This window comes from Meles meles, chromosome 5 (genome assembly GCF_922984935.1).
Source record: "Meles meles chromosome 5, mMelMel3.1 paternal haplotype, whole genome shotgun sequence".
In the NCBI taxonomy this organism is placed as follows: domain Eukaryota; kingdom Metazoa; phylum Chordata; class Mammalia; order Carnivora; family Mustelidae; genus Meles; species Meles meles.
The window spans coordinates 139,406,177-139,427,431 of record NC_060070.1 but is presented as its reverse complement, the minus strand read 5'-3'; the positions used below and the strand labels follow the sequence as shown (position 1 = coordinate 139,427,431).

General features: G+C 41.2%; 1 protein-coding gene and 1 long non-coding RNA gene across 7 annotated transcripts in view; one reads left to right on the top strand and one right to left on the bottom strand.

The window, feature by feature from the left end:
* Positions 1-21,255, bottom strand: part of PHACTR1 (phosphatase and actin regulator 1) — a 558,036-nt gene that overhangs the window by 444,292 nt on the left and 92,489 nt on the right. The window lies entirely within an intron of this gene.
* On the top strand, positions 9,593-18,356 carry LOC123941988. Its single transcript, XR_006818376.1, has 2 exons — positions 9,593-9,683; positions 18,192-18,356. It is a non-coding gene; the product is annotated as an uncharacterized LOC123941988 (long non-coding RNA).

Below are 21,255 nucleotides of genomic sequence, written 5' to 3'. Positions count from 1 at the left end.
TTTTTTTTAAAAAAGTTAACTCATTGAAACAGGATAGAGGAGTGCTTATCTGGTGCTAGGGGTGTTGGGAACAACACGGAGAAGTTGGTAAAAAGGTACAAAGTGAGTCAGAGATGAATAAAGTCTGAAGAGTGTATGTGAAACATGGTGACTACAGTTGCTAATGCTGTATTATATAATTGAAATTTTCTGACAAAGTAGAACTTAAATGTTCTCGTACATAAAAAAGATAAATATGTAAGGTGATGGGTATGTTAATTACTTAGATTGGGGGAATTCTTGCCCAATGTATGCACGTATTAAATCCCTATGATGCACACTTTAACTGTCATACAACTTTATGTGTCAATTATACCTGAATAAAGATGAAAAAAATAAATTAAACATTTGCTTAATCAGTGGTGATATTGTGTGATACACAGAGTCCCCCTTCCTAATAGGAAGTGGTTTGATTTCAGTATTTATCTTTCCCGAAAAATATAATGAAAGTCTTCCAACTAAAGTGTTAGAAAAATTCCCCAAGATTTGAAATCTCTTTTCTCCCTTTGGGGTGATGTAATACAACAGTAACAAAAGCTATCATTTTTAGGCATTTACCATGTCCCAGCTCCTACACTCAGTGCCTTAAAGCACTACCTTACTCAATCATAGCAATTCACTGGGAAGGTTTGATTCTTCCCATTTTTGAGTATAAGAAACTGAATCTCAGAGAGATGAACTTGTCCAAGATTCTACAGTATGTGGCAGAGCCAGGATTCAACCCCAGATCTTTCCAAACTTTAACCATTTTACTTTATGAACTACCAAGCCAATTATTATTGCTATGAATAAGTTTAAAACTATTTTCCCAGGATTTAATGGATGGAAAATTCTGAAGGAGGTATGGAGAGCAGTAAGAAGTTTGCAGAAAAGGGAGACAGAGGCAGAAACTTCACCTGCTTTATGATTTTGTTTTCACCATTTCCTTGGTCAAAGTCCCCTTTGCCAATCTTTTCTCCCACCACTCACTAAAAATACCAAAGGCAGTAAAGGTTTATAAAAAGTATCATCTTTAGATCACTACACAAGTATATTTAACCTAGTACTTCCCTGCCAATCAGGGAAGCCATACTATCACTGTATGCATGTGGTACGCATGTACCACACACACGCGTGTGCACACACACACACTGCCTTATTTGTCCTCTCTATCCTCTTCCTCAGTATAAATTATGAGCATCCTTCTGAGTTGCCAAAGTGGTTTCCTCCTTTCTCACAGCCAACCCCAGTGGAAGCTCTCACAGCTAAGCCATAAAAACTCCATTACACAGCCTACCCCAATGTAAATACTGTTCTGATAACTCGATCTTCTTTCTTGAAATAGGTAATTTACGATGTCTTTTGACACTTGTTACCACATCCTTCTGACTGTCCTGGTCTGTTAATAACATTGGAAAGATTCTTCAAAGCAAAAGGAAAAAAAAAAAAATCAAAGCCTCTCTTCTAAGCCTCAGCTATTGCAATTTACGTAGATGAAAACAGGATTTCCCACTTCTGAAACACTGTAAGATACTTTAAAGTTGTGAAGATAGACAAAAAGTGTCAGATATAATTTGCGGGATAACGGCACAAGTGATAAAGGTCTCCAAACCAGGATGTCAAAAAATACGAGGCCCTCAAGAGTAAGAAGAGCCCTGTCTCAGACTAGTGACTTGTCCCTGGGGAGTGAGACTAATCAGGCTTTGTCGCTCCCCGATATGAAACCCAAGATACACACCCACAGGGTTTAATTACATAAATCTAAAAGGCTAAAGGGAATGACTGAATTTTCCTTAGAGAGAACCTCAGATTAAGAGAAGAATAAAATGTTTAAGAGATGACATCCGTACTTTGAGGCTCAAAAAGAACAGGTCTGGTAAAACAGCTCTCATAAAAGGTTGAGTGGTTTGTACCTCTTTTGAATAGATCAGGTATGATCAGGATATTAATGAGAGAAGTTGACAACCTCTTCAAGTTAATGCCAATGTTCATTTAAATTAAGCATCATTTACTGAGTTCCAATTTTGAGTCGAAAGGAAGCTATTCAAAGTAGCATTGGTGGAAGGTTCTAGAATTCAGTAATATTCATGTACTGCTGTTATTTACATATCCAGAAAGGGTCCACCCTCAGGGGTGAAGTGCTGTGCTCAGTTGAGTTGCTCTTGTCTTGTCCCCATTGGAAATATTCTTCCCCTTGCAAATTGAGCTTTGCTCCCCTGGGAAATGGGCATGCAAGAGGAAAAGGGAACCAAACTTCGTAAACACCATTAATTTCTTATGGAAAGGCTCTGCATCCTCTTATTTGTTCAGTTAGGTAATGGAAGCTGTCTGGGGCAGAAAAGAGACAAAGGGACCAAACGTATAAGTAAAAAATAACTGAAGGACAATGAATTAGCTCTCTCTTTTAACTTCCCCCTAAGCCTGTACTTGGTCCCCCTTTTCTGGGTGTGAGCTGGGATTTCTCCGGTTTGACTTAATCTGGGAAAAGGTGGAGTTAAGGGACTGTTCTCTCATCACTCCTTCCCCTCCCACACAACTGTCAGTAATGCTCAGTAAAAAGAGGAGAATGATTATTGTCTTCCTTTTCCATTTGTAAAGCACAAAGAGGCAAGAGCAACTTCACTAGCGCCCACTATTCAATCCTGGAGAACAAATTAATTTGCCACATTTGCTTGTCAGCAGCAGTGATCCGGCTTCTAAGGGAATGATTAAAACAGGTGGAGTTTGATGTAAGAAGATGCGAATAGAGAAAATACCAAAGCGTGAAGCTTGCCAGTGGAGAAGGGAATTGTGGGTAGATGGTGGGGGACAAGGGGGCAGCCCTGGGGCCTAGAATAAAAGGAAAAGGAATTCTGGCCACCATCGAATCCATTCCTTATACTTCCTTGGCTTTGCGGGGGTGCTCCTTGAGATGGTTTGGTGAGAAAGAGCCGTCCGTATCTACAGAAAGTCAAAGAATGGCCGAAACTTCAAACAAAGCGTGGTGGCCCTCCTATTACATACGCGATGCCTCTTCATTGAATTATAACTCAAAGCAAAACAATTAGAACAGATTCCTTCAGCGTGATTTTATAATTGTCTGCATGGGAGACTGTGTCATGACAATGGCAGTTGGCACCATAACAGATAAACATCAAGTACTGAAATTCAAAAGTTAATCTTTTCATTTTTTCACGGAGGAGTTTGCAACCCTGCTCAATGCGTGTGAAGTGCATTGTGTTTTGAGGCGAACCCAATGGAGACTATCTCACAAAGGACCAAGGATTTGGTCTCTGGGTTGTATAAAGTAGTCACGGTAACTCAGAATCACTATTGGAGGGGAATTAATGTTTGTGGAAGTGGAACAGTGAACATTTATTTGTCCCGAGGGATACCCTTCAAGCATTTGACTCTACAGTGCAGCCTTTTTCATCATTTGTAGAACATCTGGTGGATGATGTCTTCCTCCTCGAGGTAATACATAAAATGACAGGGTCAGGAAAGATATGACAGCATGGTGGTCAAAGTCTCATTTTATAAGCCAGGAGATGAAGAGGAAGAGACTTACCTAAATTCACACAAAACTAGTCAGAGCCCGATTAGCTACAAGAAAAGCAGACTCGTTGGGATGCCGGGGTGGCTCAGTTGGTTGGGCATCTGTCTTCAGCTCAGGTCATCCCAGGTCACCCTCAGGTCATCCCAGGGTTCAGGGATTGAGTACCACATCCGGCTCCCTGCTCAGTGGGGAGCCTACCTCCTGCTCTGCCTGCCACTCCCCCTGGTTGCACGCTCTTTCTTTCTCTGACAAATACATAAATAAAATCTTTAAAAAAAAGAAGAAGAAGAAGAAGAAGAAAGGAAAAGCATACTCGCTAGCTCCCAATTCATTGCCTTTCCAGAGAGCTGAGTAAGTTCTGGAGATGTACCACACAGAGCAGTGCCAACAGCCAACAATGCTGTAGTGTACACTTAAAATCCACTAGGAACGTAGACCCTACATTACGTGTTCGTACCATGATAAAATAATAATAATACGAGAATAACAGTGATAATAATAAAAAGGAGGCAGGAGAAGACTTTGGAAGGTGATGGATAGATATATGGCCTGGTTGGTGGTGATGGCTTCATGGGTGCCTGCCTGTCCCCAAACATATCAAGCTGGACACATTGAACAGGAACATATTTTTGCATGTCACACATATCTCAATAAAGTGGCTTTAAAAAATAAAAAAAACAGTTTGGGAACCAGGCGCAAAGTGCTTTTTGGTATCTTTGATCCTTACCACAGCCCCGTGAAGGTTGAAGATGAAGAAACAAGGCCCAGGAGGCCACGACCTGCTCATGGTTGTATGGCCCATGGCGAAGTGATTGGAGAATTGAATCTCCCAATTCATTTCTCTCTTCTTCTTCTATCTATTTATTTATTTGAGAGACAAAGAGAGCATGCACGTGTGCAAGAGTGAGCAGAGGGAAGGGCAGAGGGAGAGAGAGAGCATCTTCAACAGGCTTTACAGCCAGTGTGTAGCCCAACGTGGGGCTCAATCTCATGACCATAAGATCATGACCTGAGCTGAAATCAAGAGCAGGACACTTCACCAGCGGAACCATGCAGGCACCCCCTTTCTCTCTTCATATCACAGCACCACCAAGGGAAGGAAGCCACAGGAGTTTGGGCACCAAACAGAGGCTGGAGGGGGCATCACAGGCATTAGAAACTGCGGCTTCCTTAACTGACATCAGGGACCAGCAGGTGATAGAATCAGGGCTATGAAGGAGGATGTGGCTTCCTACAGGAGATGGAGGACAAGGAGCCATGCTGAGAATGGAGAGTGGTGTCCAGATGAGCACACGAGCCTGACCGGTATTTCTTAAACTCTATTGGGTCTAGGAATCCCCAGGCAGCCAGCTAAAAATGCACGTCCTGATCCAGCTGATCTGGGTGGGGCCTGAGATTCTACATTTCTAACAAACTCGGGGCGGGGAAGGGGTAGTGGAGGGTGTGGGAGGGGCAGGGTGGTGATGCTGCTGCTGCTGCTGCTGATCTATGGGCTACACTTTGAGTTACAAGGCTCTGCTCATTCTTGTTTTCTGCAGAAAATGATCTCCAGTACCTGTCTGGTTCCAGTGTTAACCTTCACCTAGCAGGCCCCTATGTTTGCTGCAGTCTCTGGTTCGGTTTGGTTTGGTTTACTAGTAAGAGAGGGACAGGTGGAAGGTGTAGAGGGACAGCCTCTCCGAGGCTGGGCTCCAAGTCCCTGCTAAGGGGCCAGCTGGCCGTCAGGGTCTTTGGGATGACAGAAGCCCCTCTTCCCATCACAGAGAAAGTGAGGATCCCACATTGTCCGTTGGCTGCCACTCCGGGGGATCAGGGAGAAAGCTGTGAAGTAGTGGTTCCTAGACTGAGAATCTGACAAAAGGCTCTGCATTCCCATCACAGAAAAATGCACGCACAGAACACTTTCCAGGTAATTTCAAGGTGTTCCCTGACCCCCTGGAGCGGTTCATGAACGAAAGGTTAAGAATGTTACCCTTCGAACCCTCTTACACTGTTGGTGGGAATGCAAGCTGGTGCAACCACTCTGGAAAACAGCATGGAGGTTCCTCAAAATGTTGAAAATAGAACTACCCTATGACCCAGCAATTGCACTACTGGGTATTTATCCTAAAGATACAAACATAGTGATCCGAAGGGGCACATGTACCCGAATGTTTATAGCAGCAATGTCTACAATAGCCAAACTATGGAAAGAACCTAGATGTCCATCAACAGATGAATGGATAAAGAAGATGTGGTACATATACACAATGGAATACTATGCAGTCATCAAAAGAAATGAAATCTTGCCATTTGCGACGACGTGGATGGAACTAGAGGGTACCATGCTTAGTGAAATAAGTCAATCGGAGAAAGACAACTATCATATGATCTCCCTGATATGAGGACATGGAGAAGCAACATGGGGGGTTAGGGGGGTAGGAGAAGAATAAATGAAACAAGATGGGATTGGGAGGGAGACAAACCATAAATGACTCTTAATCTCACAAAACAAACTGGGGATTGCTGGGGGGAGGTGGGGTTGGGAGAGGGGGAGGGGGTTATGGACATTGGGGAGGGTATGTGCTATCGTGAGTGCTGTGAAGTGTGTAAACCTGGTGATTCACAGACCTGTACCCCTGGGGATAAAAATACATTATATGTTTATAAAAAAAAAATTGGAAGGGGAGGCGAACCATAAGAGACTATGGACTCTGAAAAACAACCTGAGGGTTTTGAAGGGTCAGGGGTGGGAGTTTGGGGGAACAGGTGGTGGGTAATGCGGAGGGCACATTTTGCATGGAGCACTGGGTGTTGTGCAAAAACAATGAATACTGTTACGCTGAAAAAATAAATAAATTTAAAAAAAATGAAAAAAAAAAAAAGAATGTTACCCTTCAACTGTGAAGGGACCCTCAGGACTTGTGTTTGGAACCAATATCCCAGCCCAAATGGAGATAAGCACACGCCTATAAAAATAAAAATGAGTTTCATTGAAATGCAATTTGTAAATATTTAAACACTTACTTGAGAAATAATTAGGGCCTTCTGTCTGCTTTCATCTCTCTGTGCATCATTAATACTCAAACTCCACTAAGTTTTAAGTTTTTTAAAAAATTTTAATTGTTTTTACTATCTCCTAGTTGACAAAGCTTCACAACCAATTAGAGAAATAAATTGGCCTAATGAATTAATTATTAAAATTCACCTCTGCTGTTTCTGCCTCGGTGATGCTCATGCATATTCAAAGCACCCCCTCTTTTCAGCAGTTTAAACAAAGCTTGAGGAGACCTCCTTTTTCTGGTGGTCGCTAGACGCTGACGGAAAATTGCTTTCAGGTTTCAATGGGCTGAAACTTTACCCGCCACTGGAGAGCAATGGACATTTCTGTAAAGTTTTTAGTATCTGTATTGAGAACTAACAGGTGATTTCAAACAAGACAAGGGTCTATGTGGCCCACTCCGAAATGTTAGGCTGTGTCACTAATATGTCAGCAGGGAATGCACAGACAGACCCAGATGTGAGGTAAGGATGCTAGCAAGAGGGACACTTGGGTCAGGAATGTGGATCCCAGACTAGATGGGCTGGTTGGCTCGCTTTCCAAAGTCGGGCTAGAGACGTCACTTCTTTGAACCTTAGTACTCAGATCTGTAAAATCAAAATAAAACTATTTATGTTTCTCAGGGGTGCTACGGGGGACTACATGGGGTTACATATGGAAAGTAGCTGCCACGGTATCTGCTGCTTTGTTCGTGCTCAAAAACGCTAGTATTTGAGCCACGCAAAGCAATGAAGCCCCGATACACGATGCCTGGAGGATGAGCCTCGAAACCATTATGCTAAATGAAAGAAGCTAGACACAAAGGGCTACATAGTGTATAATTCCGTTTATATGAAATGTCCAGAATGGGCGAATCCATGGAGACAGAAAGCAGATTAGCGGTTGCCAGGAGCCGGGGACGGGGAAGACGCAGAGGAGCCTGCTTAATGGGTACAGGGTTTTCTTTTAGGCTGAAGAAAATGTGCGGGAGCCAGATAGAGGTGGTAGGTGCACAATACAGTGAAGGAATTGTAGACCTTAAAAATGGTTGATTTCATCTCATCTGTACGCATTTAACGTAAGTAAAAAAATAAAATTATGAAATTTTTATTAATAACAAAAAAATGCGTGTTGGTTCGTCTTTCCCTACACACACCCTGTGTGTCCGCTATCTCTTTCAGAAAGAATAAAGGGCCATGGGTCTCTATGGTTCCTGGCATTTCTGACATTCCGGGAGCCATGTCTTTTTTTTTTTTTTTAAGAATTTTTTTTTTAAGAATTGAAGCCAAGATTTTTTTAAAAAGATTTCATTTATTTATTTGACAGAGATCACAAGTAGGCAGAGAGGCAGGCAGAGAGAATGGAAGGGAAGCAGGCTCCCCACTGAGTAGAGAGCCCGACATGGGGCTATATCGCAGGACCCTGGGACCATGACCCGAGCCGAAGGCAAAGGCTTTAACCCACTGAGGCATCCAGGCACCCCCTAAAGATTTTATTTAATTTCTTTGAGAGAGGGGGAGAGAGAAGGAGCAGAAGCTGGCAGGGAAAGGCAGAAGGAGAGAGAGAAGCAGACCTCCTACTGAGCAGGGAGCCTGACTCAGGGTTCAATCCCAGAATCCCAGGGTCATGACCTGAGCCAAAGGCAGATGCTTACTGACTGAGCCACACAGGTGCCCCACTGGAGTCATGTCCTTAGTGAAATCCTACTATGAGTTAAATCGTATGCTGGCTGCCATGGAGATGTAAAGGCGAAATGATGGCTGATGCCTGCCTTCAGGAAGTGCACTGGTAAGTAGGCAGTAACAGAAAGACATGAGTTACTGAAGTAAGTGTACCCGATGAAGACAGAAGCAGATCAGATGTACTTCAGAAGAGGTGATGGATGTGAGGTACAACCATAGGAAGAGAAGAGAGCAGTGTAGGGCCTGTTTAAGCTACAGCCTCAAGCTGGGGAAGATTTGGCCAAGAAAGGGATGGAAAAGAAGAAGGAAATCATGCAATGTCCTTCAAAAGGAAGGAAAGCAAATGCCAAGTAAAATCAAATAGAATGCATCAAGTACACTAAGCTTAAGTGTCCAGCTCAAGGATGTTTTTTTGCCGTTTATATATACCCTTGTAACCACCATCCATGTCACGACAGGGAATGGTTCTTGTCAAAAAAACCTGTATAAACTTTGAACAAGTCAAATTATTGAAACCTACCAGTTCTTTTCAGTAATGAGAAAATATTGTCCAGTATAACCATCTATAATCAGGATGCATTTCATGTAATGATTTTATTTTATTTTTTTAAGATTTTATTTATTTATTTGACAGATAGAGATCACAAGTAGGCAGAGAGGCAGGTAGAGAGAGAGAGAGGAGGAAGCAGGCTCCCTGTCGAGCAGAGAGCCCGATGCAGGGCTCGATTCCAGGACCCTGAGATCATGACCCGAGCCGAAGGCAGACGCTTTAACCCACTGAGCCACCCAGGCGCCCCATGTAATGATTTTAAATAAACCCAGGGCCGGATCTTGTGTTGCATTTATTTCGAAGGTTCATGTGACTAGGAAAATTGTGAGCCCCTACATTTTTCAACATTTCCTCAAACTATGACACTTCCTTCCTCCTGTGATTTCTGAAACCCCCGTATGCCATCTCTGAATGACAGGAAACAAGCAATGAGGCCTCTTCGTAGTACGTTAAGTGCCACACCACCTTGCAGCTCGCAGAATAATCTAGGACACTGAGCTACCAGACACGTGGTGGAAGAAACACGTGCTGAATCCATGGCCATTTCTGAGGAGTTTCTGGAACACAGACACATCTGATATAGGCAGGAGGATGGACACCTGACACAAAGGCAGCCATTTACAGTCCAGGCGGCAGCCTAAGAAGCCTGCTGCTTCCTGAGGGTTCTCCACGTGGTACGAGGGGGTGACTGATGGACAAAGATGCTCTTTGTTGAGGAGTCTGAATGAGACACACAGAGAGGTGACATACAATAGAGCAGAGCAGGAACAAAGAAGCACAGAGAGGAAAGCAAGCAGAAGCCATGACAGGAGAAGGGGGAAGCAAGATGTCACCGGCGGCAGAGGAGGAAGACCACACTTAGTGAGAGAAGTGGATGAGGTGAGCGGGGCGCTCCAGGGTGGTTGCTCTTGGGTCCCTTCAGAGAAGATGCTGGAACGCAAGCCACTGTCACTTTCTGACAGAGGGAACAGCCTTACAGTTCTGCAGCTGCTAAGACCTTTCAGGGATTTTTTTTTTTTTTACGAGAAACACAATGCATAGAGAGAACCCAAGTGTATCTCTGATTTTTGAAAGCCAAAGGAGCATCACACAGATCTTAAGTGAAATTCAGTGAGAGCGTTTTTATAAGTGCCTGGGAATAAGAAAGAGGTATTATCTTCAGGAAGAGGAATATGAATTATTCTGGGGAGAAAAGGAGATGTAGGAACAAATGCTAAATTGTCATAGAATAGGGAGCAATTTTCTTCCCCCCTTTCAATTAATTACAAGTGGAAAAAATGAGTTTAAAATTATGTAGATTTTGAAATGAGTGTACCTTATGAAGAGAGAAATAATCAGAGGAATGATTTTGGTTTTAGCCTAGATAGATTTCACTTGATTAGCTCTGCCCCATACCCACCCAGACAGAATATACGACATATAAGAGACTTCTTGACAAGCAAAGATGACTAGCCAGGCAATGGAGGTGGGTTGCCTTGATAAAGGTTTTAAGTAAATTCAGTTCATTTATTCTATATTTCCATCCACTAGATTAGGGTCCTAGACCACTTTCTTTTACAAGGGTGAGGCCTTGGACTTTAATACCAAGAAGAATTATGTTAAAATATGTTTATTCCCAGGGGTACAGGTCTGTGTTTATTAAAAAAAAAAAAATTTGGAAGGGGAGGCGAACCATAAGAGACTATGGACTCTGAAAAACAACCTGAGGGTTTTGAAGGGTCAGGGGTGGGAGGTTGGGGGAACAGGTGGTGGGTAATAGGGAGGGCACGTTTTGCATGGAGCACTGGGTGTTGTGCAAAAACAATGAATACTGTTACGCTGAAAAAATAAATAAAATGGAAAGAAATAAAAAAAATATGTTTATTGTTCTAACCATCAGTTGGAAGAATAATCAAATCACACGATTTGCTATCCACAAAAGATAAAGTTTGATATATATTTTTTTGGAGAGGGGGGATAAAAGGAAAGTTCTAATCCAGAGGCCTTTCCATCTGTATCTGATATTGTATGAACAATTGAACTATGAAGCTTATTTAAAGCATTAATTTTTTTCTCCAAGAAAGACATCTGGCCACCCATCTACCATTGTATTAGTCTACATTACTTCCTTGGGAGGAAAGATAAGTTTTTTTGAGTGGAGATATTAAAACACTATTATATAAAACACTGGAATGCAACAAGAGAATCTCAATCCCAGGGATAGAGTTTTGTTCTGTTTTATTTGATAGAATAGAATTGGCAAACAGGCTTCACCTCTCATGCTAGATTGGATTAATGGATAATTAAGAGCCCCGTGTGGAGAAAAAATAAGGTTCCATCAAGGTGTCTTAGGGCAAAGTGCTGAAGTTTTTGAGTGGGGTCTCTGGAGTGTGGAGTATCTGCTATTCCTACACTAGGGGAATTGTTGTTATTAATGCCATGTGAAAGAATGTCTGTAAATATCAGTGAGGGCTTTTATTTGCCTTACTGCTAAAGCAATCTGTGTTTATTACAGAGAGTCAGAAAGTACATATAGCTACAAATAAGACAGTAGAAACCATGACAATTTTTTAACCTGAAGATGTGGCAGCAATACTGAGAGACGTTCTCTCCCTTTTCTTCACCTAGGTATTATATTTCAAAAAGGGGTTGCGCCTGCATAGTTCTGTAACCTGATGTTTTAACCTTTATCATAACTCATGAAAATATTTCTATGTCATTTAAAATACCTTCTTTGTATTCTACTGTACCAGTTTAATGTAGTCTAACCACTATTCTTCTATATCATGGTGGTTTCTATTTTTTTTAAAGATTTTATTTATTTATTTGACAGACAGAGATTTCAAGTAGGCAGAGAGGCAGGCAGAGACAGAGAGAGGAGGAAGCAGGCTCCCTGCTGAGCAGAGAACCCGATGCGGGGCTCCATCCCAGGACCCTGGGATCATGACCTGAGCCGAAGGCAGAGGCTTTAACCCACTGAGCCACCCAGGCGCCCCTCATGGTGGTTTCTAATTGTTACTGGTTTTGGTAACCCTAATAGCATGAATTTTATAGCCATATCTTTTGGCACCTATAAAATTGCCCTGTCAGGGTAAATTTTTATGAGCAGAATTGCTGAAACAAATTAAATGCAAGTACTTTTGATGGGTATTGATGGATAATTCTACTGAAATGCGATGAAAATTTATTTTCCACAAATTTTTAAAATTTGAAAGTATAAAAGATTTATTTATTTATTTGAGAGAGAGAGGGAGAGAGAGCGAGAGGAGGGCAGAGGGAGAGAATCTCAAGCAGACTTCGGCTGAGTGCAGAGCCCAACACAGGGCTGGATCTCACAAGCCATGAGATCAAGACTGAGCCAAAACCAAGAGTTGGACCCCCAGCCAACTGAGCCACCCAGGCACCATGAAAGTATATTTTTAAATGTGCCCATGGACTGAATAACGGTACTAAGATTTCAGAGACCGATTAAGAATTCTGTTGTAGGGGCACCTGGGTGGCTCAGTGGGTTAAAGCCTCTGCCTTCGGCTCAGGTCATGATCCCAGGGTCCTGGGATGGAGCCCCGCATCGGGTTCTCTGCTCAGCAGGGAGCCTGCTTCCTCCTCTCTCTCTCTTCCTGCCTCTCTGCCCACTTGTGATCTCTGTCTGTCAAATAAATAAAATTGTTAAAAAAAAAAAAGAATTCATTTAAGAATTCTGTTGTATAGGTTAGTAATTGCTCTCAAGAAACTAGTTTCTGCACACGAGATTACAATGATTCACATTAATGTCATATTTGGAACTATGTGGGTGGCAAAGTACTTTTTTTACACACAAAGTTATAATGGAAAAGTTACCTGCTTGTCACGAATATGTTGACTCATTATATGGGTCAGAACTGAGCTCTACTTTGAGACATCACAGAGAAACTAAGAAAAAGTTCCTACAAACAGGAATGGCCAAGTTCTACACTGTGATCTCTGTTTCCAGTATGACCTGGTGTATACATTAAAACCAAACCTATTAAAATTACAGAAACAGTCCTGAAGCCTAAGTGGAAAATTTGATTTCTTCAGATTATACTTTTAAACTGTAAATCTGCTTAAAGTAACAGCAGCTGAGGTATGAGTATGTTATATAATTACCCTCCCCCAATCAAACTCAACAACTTCCCCTGGGTAAAAACATTATGCCAGCCACAGCAGGTGCCATTACCCATTAAAGCCACTGTGCTACCCATTAAGGCTATTGGGAGAACAGCCAAATAAATATTTCGGGGGGAGGTCAAGTGTAACAAGTATTAGAAAGGATGCAAGTAAGTGTAAGACACAGAGACAGGGAAGCAACAAGCAATGTCTGTGATGAATAGTGAAGGTGTTATAAAGGAAGCATCTTTTTAGATGGATTCACTAAGACTCAGTTGGTGTGAGATTTTTTTTTTTTAAGATTTTATTTATTTGACAGAGAGAGATCATAAGTAGGCAGAGAGGCAGGCAGAGGGAGTGAGAGGGAAGCAGGCTCCCTGCAGAGCAGAGAGCCAGATGTGGGACTCGATCCAGGACACTGAGATCACGACCTGGGCCAAAGGCAGCAGCTTAACCCACTGAGCCACCCAGGTGCCCCTGGTGTGAGATTTTTGATCAGAGTTTCTGCCTGCTCTTTGTTAAGATTTTACATGTCTCTGTTCTAACCAAAACAGTCTGCTGGGAAAACAAAATATCTGAAATCATCATTGATCATGGTATTTTATCTATTTATTTATCCATCATCCTCTCTCATTCCCTTGTATTTTGTTGAGCTGACATTGTAATTAACACAGGGACTCAAACTCTGTAATGCACACTTGTGTCTCTTGTTTGAAATTCTCCAGAGAACGTTATCTACCTCTTTAATGTCATCAGCCAGTCAAGGAAGAAAAGAAAATAGCATCAATAAATATTTTGGGTTTTCTTTACCAGTTGCTAACACACAAACACACACACAATCACTTTTAGAAAGAACCAGTTAAATAATCCAAATATTACTCATTCACTCGTTCATTCATGAACTACTCATTGGATAGCCATTGTGCACTAAGCATTCTGTGAGGTTAAAAAAAATAAAAGCCCACATCTACAAGATCATTAAGCACTGGAAACTCTATGAAAGCACACATGTGTTACATCATCTTTCAGAATCAGGCTCTTTATGTTTTGGGAAACAGAGATTTGTTTGCCAAAATACTGTAGCATGGGAAGAAAAAATAAGAATCTTTGCGTTTTTAACTACAACAGCTGCTTTGGGAAAAAAGTCATCATAAAAATAGTTAAGCATGGAATGGTAATTGCTCATCTTGTCATCTGATTGCTAGATTAAAAACTCCAGATTTGTAATTGCAGTTATCATGCAAACAAATTCAAGATTCTGAAAATACATGTCCTCCTGGCTATGTTTTTTAAGGACAGTCATTTTTTCCCAGGGATTCTGAAGTATTTTAATCATTTTAAAGATTGAATTTATAGCACTTACTAGTGAAAATGTATCATGGAGACCTGATTTATTAAAAAATACATTGTTTGATGAAATTATACTCTATAAAAGATAATTTCTAGTATTAAAGCATGCTATGAATGGCATAAGTCATAATTTTTAAGAGGTTTTTAAGAATCCAATTAGCATCATTTAAAATTTTCTGTTCACGTTTCTGTTATATGACAGACCAAGCCTTTATATTCCACTATATAATCATTCAAAAGATGCGAGATGATATCTTCCAGGGGACCTCTGAGTATTGCAATCCTGTCACATGTGCTGTCAAATTTTTAGCCACGTGTAAAGCTTATTTTTGTTATAACAGAATATTCCACAATGACTATCAGGTTGAGTTGAGGGACTATGTCACAAAGTGTAGAGGTGAAATGTGTGGTTAACTTCAAGCTCCAACAAAGCTAAGTCCCCTCGCTGGAGGGCGGAGATGAGCCTCCTGGATCCAGATGTGCAGAGAGAGCCACACACAGCTCTGCTCACGATCCACAGGGTATAGAGAGGAGCAAGTCACCAACGAAAGCAGGAGAGCTGAGGAAGCTCACAGGTACATGCAGCCACTGCTGCTGGGGAAGGCTTCACACTACAGCTAGCACTGATGTGAGTTGTTCCCAGTCTCTGCATTTCTTTAAATGCCTGCCAAAATGTCTAGAATTCAAAAGGACGGCAAGCACCTGAAGGCTCAACACCATCGACCTTCATCTTTCAAGGGGCCCCAATAGTGTTCAGGCTCAAGTCTGGGTGAGTTTCCTCAATGCAGCCTGTCGATCTTGGACAAGGGTCTTAGCCTCCCCTGCAGAGGCAACTTCATTTGTCAAACGAGGCTGTTTTATCTTCCTTCTGGGAGGTTTTAAGAGCTAAGGTGCCATTTTCTAAGTACTGAGTATAGAGTAGACACTCTGTGAGTTTCCTAATTTAGAACTCATTACCTTTATGGCCAATCACGAGAAGCGTGAATTGGTCGGTACTTTAATTGCCTACCCAATCTCAAGCAAAGAAACCAATTAAAGCAAGGTTTTTGCACTTTATGGCTCCATTTGAAATTATAGATTGGTTACTTTCACCAGTGTGACACACCACACCCTATTCTTTCTGCCTTTCATTTCTCTGCCCTTCACCCCTCCTCCCAGTCTGCTCCCTAAGAAAACTGGGCTTGTAAGATTATTTTATAACAAACATATGTGCATATCGTCATGACTTGGTTTTATATTATAACCAAATAATACTCAAATGAATGAATAAATATCAGCAGTACAAAATGGAATGATAAGAGTTCAAGTCACAGCTGGAGGACAACTGGGTAAATGCAGGCACACTGGTTTTAAAACTTAAATTTCATACCCGTCTGGGAAAACGTTTTCTTTGCTTCTAGACACACCTTTGGATAAAACAACCATGCCAACTGCAATAGTACTATGGACTTTGCATTCTGAAAACATCATTTCCTGTCTCTGTGATGTTATTGGGTGTTAGAACTTTTTTTTCCAGAGATGACCATCAAAATGTTCTGAAGTCAATACCACAATATCAGACAGGCCCCTCCTAATAGAAGACACATGTGAGAATAAAAACTGGATTTATTTTATTAAAAGATTAATGCTATTCTCCCAAATTTTAAGTGCTATTTCATTGCTTCTGATAACCTTCCAGATTCTGATGAATTACATCACTCACAAATTAGGAAAGTTTTATTTGTTGCTTTCAATTTTATTTTTTAACAATATAGAGCAAATGACAAAATACTAAGACAGGGTATAAAACAAGGTTGAACACATACACACACACACACACACACACACACACACACACACACACACACACACCCTCCTTATCCTTGAGCATAACATCTACCAGGGGTGACCCAACAGGTGCATATAACTGGGAAATAAGGAATAACCTTGCAAATGCCATGATAAAGACAGAGGCGGATATAGGAGCAGAGCAGGGAATCAGAGACAACCTCATAGACACACCTCATATCTAAGCAATTTTTCAAAAAATGCGATAAAATTTTAGCAGAAAGGATAGAAAAAGTATTTCAGTTTGCAAATGTTAGCACACATCAGAATCACTGGAAGGGCTTATTAAAACACAGATTGCTAGGACTTCCCTTCAGATTTTCTCATTCACCAGAGCTGAGGTTGGCCCAAATCTGCTTTTCTAGCAAATTCTCAGGCACCGCTGATGTGTGGGTTCTGAGAGGACACCTGGGGATCAGGGTGAGAGCACAGAGACAAGCAAGTGGACCATATTCAGGGGACAGGGAGTTGTCTGGGTTAACTGGCATGTGGGACATCGCAGCTATAAGTAGGATGAGGTCAGAAAGTAGAAGGCATTGCATAATCAGAGGGACCACTACAAGTTTCTGAACTTGGGAAACTGTCCCATTCTTTGGAAAGAATCATTCTTTATAAAGAGATAAGCTGTAGCAGCAGTTTGTAGAACAGATCAGAAGGAGAAAATCGGACAGGTGCTGCAAGAGAGGGCACAAGGACCTGAACCAGGATGTGAGATTGAAAAACAAGGGAAGGGACAGCAGAGACATCATAACAATCCCTCTTACCTAGTTTGCCACTGATACAATGTGTGGCATGAGGAAAAAAGGGGGGTGGGGGACATGAAAGCTTTCTTCTAGATCCAAGTGTGGTGATGGCACAAAGGCAACGGTGATGCCATGAGTCTAGAACGGGAGCCTACGCACGTGACAGCGTGGCGGACCTACTGATACAGCTATTGGAAACTGAGGCCCAGTTAGATTTTAAAGCCGGAGTGCGAACTCCAAATCTATATATTTGGGAGGCATACACTAGCCCTGAGGCTGGGTAGGATTTCTAAGACACAGCAGAGAATGAGAACTGGATCAAGTCTACAACACAGATAGATATGATTAGTGAGGAGGAAGATGAAACATTGGCATCTGGGGAGTAGAAAGAGGAGAAGAAAGCAGCCTTATAAAGCCAATGGACGGAAGTTCCATGAGAGAACTGTGGTTAACAGCAGCAAACACTACTACAATGTAAGGAAGCAAATAGGAGGCCATTCAAGTTGACAATCGGCCATTAGTGTCTTTCTGAGCATGTCATTGCGGGCCGGAGCAGGGAATGAGGCATGAAGGGAGGTGACCGTGTAGAGGCTGTTGAGGCTAAGGAGGACTATTTGAGGCTGAGAGAATGTGAGCCAAAATTGGATACATACATACATACATGCATACATACTTCATGCTTCTAGAAAAGTGAAGTCCTTGTAGCCCTTTGACTGCAAGTAAACCAGATCACTTAAGAAGAGATTTATTTTACAAAGGAGTTGAAGAGTTTGACACCTCAAAAGCATTGTTAAGTAAATTCCATACTGTGTTAATGGATGGTTTCCAAGTGTGATATTTTCAAGAGTCCAGATGAGTCATTTCTTCTGAAGTTTTCTGACTTAACTAATAAGAGAGTTTGATAAAGTTTTGCCCCAGACGTTACCAAAAAATGTTAAAAGCCCAATCCCAAACAACCCACATGTAACCAAAAAAGAGAATTCTTTTGCAACACATATGCGGAGGATAAGAGAGGTGAGATTCCCAGCAGCACAGAAGGTAGTCATTGCCGTTACTGAGCTAGTCTGTAGCAAAGACCATGTAAATTACAATAAAGTTTCTGAATAAATTTTTATGGGTTAACGATTATTCATTTTTTTAGAATGTGTATTTTTCATACTAGTGTGGTCATTTGATGCCTACTCTAAGTGACAAAAAGTAATACTTAATAAAATAATATTTATTAAAATTTCTATAAGAAATAATTTCATACAGCAAAGATCATTGTATATTGGGACCAATCATCATCTTTCAAATAAATCTGATTTCAGTGAATTCTCTTTCAGGTATTTAAACTCATGCACTATGTTTTCTCATTTCTTAGGCTGTCAGCGCCTGAGTCATTCCAAGCAAGACAGAACATACGGGAAGAACTTGGGAAAATTGATGAGACAAAAGGATTTTCAAAGATACATAAACTTAAGTCAGACTTCAAAGCGCCTCTTAGAGGTCACTGAATAAAATGCAGAGTTGTTTTCTCTGAGCTAAATACGAGAATTATCACATAATTCAACTGGAATATAATTCAATGGACATTTATTTTGTTTCAAACTAAAAAAGCAAAAGAAAGAGAAGAGACAACAAGGCAGTTCCAAACAATATTTTGCAAGTGATGGTAATCATTTTTTCCCCCTCTCTGCTTGACTTTGGCCAATTCTAGAATAAGGAATTCTTTTTAGCCCTCTGTGGAGGAGCAATTTCTCATTTGTTATTATTTGGAGTTTTACTCCATTCCCTGCAGCTTTTTTTTCTGGAGACATTAGAGCAGAGGTTCTCATATGGAGAGAAGTGGGGAGGTAATTTTGCCTTCTGGAGGACATTGGCGATGGAGAGATTTTTGGTTGTTGCAATTGTGGGGGGGGTGGTACTACCTGCGTCTGAAACCCAGTCATGCAGGTAAACATCCTACACTACCCAGTGCAGCTCCCACCCCTTCCAACAAATCATTATCTGTCCCCAAACATCAGTAGTGTCTAAACTGGGAAACTATGAATTAGAGCACAGCTTAGAGAAATTTAGAAAAGAGTATGGTGGCACTCCCAATGCTCCTAGCATGTTTTAGTATGGATAGACAGTAATGTGTTTTTTTTCCTATTTATTGAAACTTATTTTAGACTTGAAGCTCAAGTGTAAACTCCCCATGTACTCTAATCTGCCTCCTTCTTCCCCACTTCCCCTTGAAAGGTGGTGGGCTGGTCAGGGTTAGTGGTGCAGGTGTGAGGGTGGAAGAGGAGACCTAGAACAGACCAATCTCAGGTCTAAATTCCTCTCGTCTCCTCCCGGTCCTTAGGTCCTGATTAGTTCCCTTGCTTAGCTCAAAGGTACCAGACTTCTGTGGGTCACTGAGTGCAGGAGTACTGACACAAAGACTTTCCCGAAAGAGGACACACAGAGAAGTGATAAGATAATGAGACCATTCTCCAAAGCCCACAGATCCCAGCGCTCTTGCCATTTTAGACAACGTGGATGGAACTAGAGGGTATTATGCTTAGCAAATAAGTCAATCGGAGAAAGACAACTATCATATGATCTCCCTGATATGAGGAAGTGGAGAGGCAACGTGGGGGGTCTGGGGGGTAGGAAAAGAATAAATGAAACAAGATGGGATCGGGAGGGAGACAAACCATAAGAGACTCTTAATCTCACAAAACAAACTGAGGGTTGGGGGGGCAGGAGGGGAGAGTGGGGTGGGGTTATGGACATTGGGGAGGGTATGTGCTATGTTGAGTGCTCTGAAGTATGTAAACCTGGCGATTCACAGACCTGTACCCTTGGGGCTAATAATACATTATATGTTCATTAAAAAATTTAAAAATTAAAAAAAAAAAAAGATAATGAGACCAAAGAGCAGCACACTACAGCAGAGCACAGATAAGACAGTGCAGCTCGGTAGCAGTTCACAAGTGAATGCACAAGATTTGAAAGGGCAGCCTGATATTTTAACATGCATGCTCATCTTCACTGTCTAATGGAATGTGTCTCCTCCTCCCTGAAAAGCCACACAGATAAGCAATCTTCATATAAGGTTTTTATTTTGCCACTCTTTCATCTAAGAACAGAGAATGAATTAAAAATCAATTTTCTCTTTAAAAAGGAGAATAAACCCCCAAACTCACAGTCACTTTAAAATTTCTCCTCTCAGAATAAAATGATAGCGAGGAGGATCTTGGGTGCCAAGGGCTTTCCCAGGGAAGACAGTCAATGTTGAGTTTAGAGACCTAATCAATTGCTATGGGTTTAAGCTTAAAATAAGAGTATTTCATTGATTCTACTATGTGCATTTTAAGAAACACTTTAGCATTTCAGAAAGCAAGATGCATCTTATAATTGATGACATAAGACAGCATTGTGTCACAATTTAATTGGTTTTCTCTTTTTTCGTGGCAGATAAAATAATGGTACATCCTATGATTGATAGCATTTTAGATTTAATGAAGTCAGTAGTCAGTGTTTTCGAAATTTCTTAAGATCACTTGGATCAGGCCAGCCATCTCTAAAATTGCTCTTCTTTTGATACTTGTAGATACATCTTTTCTTTTTAAAATTAGCTTCTTGTTCAACTTCTCTTTTGCTTAGTTATATAGTCCATTTGCCAGAACATAAAAATGATTAATTTTGTGCGTAGCTTTTTGTTCCTAAGGCTTCTTTTACACTATCATAAATTGCTAACGAGGACTACAAACTAATAGAGAGCAAATAATACTTATTTTTTCTTCAATAAATAAGTTAGGCTAGAAATAGAAGAGCAGAGGTAGAAGTTAGTATCTACTCATCATCTTTGGCATTAACTGGCTATGGTAAGTTTAATTATATTATATATAGCTCCATTTCCTATGATTCAAGGGGTATATAAACGTAAAGGGTTGTGTGAGGTTAAAGGATAACACCAGCACCTAGAAATTACAGCTCTCTATGCAACTCCATAAATCTGAATCAGATGTGGTTATCAGTGTGGTGTAAGTGATGCTAACTGGATATCAAAAGACCGGATCTGACAACAACTTATTAAGTAACTTCTCAGTGGCTTAATCCTCCATTCATATTAGTAAAGGTATTGGCTTAAATGTTCCAAGGGAATATCATATTCTAGGGTCCTGTGATATGAAGGAAGAACTGAGCAGGAGTTAAAGCATTAATAAGTAGCTCTCGTTTGCAGAAGGGGTTTCTTGCTTTTTATCTCATCTCCCCAGCTTAATTTAGCCTCATTAATTCCAACCCAAATCTTTAGATGATCTCTGCGATCCTTACAGCTTTAAAGTTCCAGGGTTCTGCTAAATGCTTCCTTCCCAAACTTCTACAGACTTCTTAGCTCCTTCTTTGCAATTAATTCCTCCCCCTTCTGCCATCCGTGCCCCAGCAGAACTGTCAGCCAAGCAGTGAGGATATTC